Source organism: Benincasa hispida, unplaced genomic scaffold (genome assembly GCF_027475165.1).
Source record: "Benincasa hispida cultivar pf3 unplaced genomic scaffold, pf3_genome.v1.1 HicScf469, whole genome shotgun sequence".
Classification (NCBI taxonomy): domain Eukaryota; kingdom Viridiplantae; phylum Streptophyta; class Magnoliopsida; order Cucurbitales; family Cucurbitaceae; genus Benincasa; species Benincasa hispida.
In genome coordinates, this window is record NW_028326568.1 from 1 (window position 1) to 2124 (window position 2124).

Here is a 2124-nt window from a genome sequence, read left to right on the forward strand (position 1 = left end):
AACCATTACGGCGGTTGGGGTGGCAAGGCCAAGAGCACAAGGGCAAGCTATGACCATAACAGATATACCAAATTGGAGAGCCAACTCAAAACTGTCCATTGAAGAGGGCAACCATGATTTAGGATAGAGATGCAACTTTCCAGCTAAAAACCAGACAATCCAAGTGAGAAAAGAAAGTAAAATTACCTGCAAAAGTATATAAAAAAAAACTAATGTGATCAATGGCAAGCATACAAATGAATAGAGAGATTGGTTTCATAATACTTACCAGAGGCACAAAATACTTGGAGATATGGTCAGCAAATTTCTGAATAGGAGCTTTTGCCAACTGAGATGATTCGACAAGTCGAACGATTTGTGCTAAAGAACTATCTGATCCAATATGTGTTGCCTTTATATGCAATACCCCATTTTCATTCACAGTTCCTTCTATTACCTTGTCGCCCGTCCTTTTCGCTACCGGTTTCGCTTCTCCTGTGATCATACTCTCATTGACATGGCTTTCGCCCCATACGACGAGACCATCAGAAGCTACTCTAGCACCTGGCGTAATCTTAATAACATCATTCTTTTGAATCAATTCACTACTGATTTCCACTTCGCTGATCACATTTCCATGGCCATCGAGAGTTAAGAGTGTCGCCGTCTCGGGAGCCAAGTGTTTAAGCTTCGCAATGGCCTCGGAGGTCTTTCCTTTTGCTAAAACCTCCAAATACTTACCAAGTAGAATGAATGTAATTAACATCGAACTAGTTTCAAAGAAATCTGTACCACTGAAAGTAGGAGACGTAGCTGCTCTTAACACTATATAAACAGAATAGAAATAAGCTGCATTTGTTCCCAAAGTAACCAAAACATCCATATTGGCAGAACCGCGACACAATGCTTTGTATGATCCGATGTAAAATCTCGAACCTACGACGAACTGCACCGGAGTTGACAAATTCCACCTAATAATATGCCCGATGTTCATCATATTGACAACTTTGACATCTAAAGTCTGCTTGATTCCAGGTATATACATGAAGACCATAGAAGTTAAGAAAACAGGTATAGAAAGAGCAGAGCTCCATAAAAGGTACTTATAATGTTGCTTAGTTTCTTTCTCCTTACGAGTTTCTCGTCCCGTTTCTTCGGGATATAGTGTCACCTTGAAATGCTCAGATTTGATCAACTCGAGGACTTCGATAAAAGTTCTAGGTCCTGTTATATCAGGCCTATAAGATATCGTAACTTTGCTCAATGTCGTGTCGATAATGACATCGTCAATTCCTAGGACGGATTCGAGTGATTCTTTAACTTTTGTTGTTGAGTTTTCATTTTGCATACCATCAATCTTGAGCTCAATCTTGGTAATGTGTTCACCAATGGTTATAGGTAAGGCTTCAAACCCAATGTCTTGTATGGCTATAATGAACTGACTGCAATTAACAACCTTTGGATCATAATGAACTTCTGCTTCCTCTTTAAATAAAGCAATGTGAGCCTTTTGTACTCCATACATTGCTTCCAAAACCGATTCTACCATGGAAGAGCAAGAATTGCAGCCCATCCCGTTTACTCGGATTCGACATACTTCGCTCGATCGATGATCATTCCCATCGTTTGATATTGTAGCTTGAAATCCAGCATTTTCAATTGCTTTAAGTATTGTCTCTTCCTATAAAAAAAATATATATTTGACAAATTTGGAACTATTTAGTGATCTAAAAAATATGTAGAGAAGACATTCATAACTTCCTTTTTCTAAAAAAAATTTACAATACCATGGGAAGAAAACAACAACAAAATCATTTCAAAAATACTTTCTAACACAAAGTAAGATAATGTTGAGTTCCAACATGGCTATATTATTTTTGTTTTTTTTTCCCCTTTTTCCCTATGTTTTTCTTCTTTCTCAGAAGAACATTGTGTCGTAATGATTATTTATTAAAAATATTATCATTACTATCTAAAGCCACAAATTAAATAAATGACAACAGATCATAGTTCTTTTTGTTTCAAAACTTTTCACTTTTGAGAAAATTTCTAAAGCTTATAAGAAAATTAAAAACAGTAAGGATTAATTAAAAAAAATTATCTTTATTTTTTTAAAGCCAGAGAAGATATGAGATGAAAAACAAA

The 2124-nt window shown here is 36.1% G+C and overlaps 1 pseudogene; it reads right to left on the bottom strand.

The window, feature by feature from the left end:
- Positions 1-8: 8 nt before the first annotated feature.
- On the bottom strand, positions 9-1660 carry LOC150030193 (putative copper-transporting ATPase HMA5 pseudogene; annotated as a pseudogene).
- Positions 1661-2124: the final 464 nt, after the last annotated feature.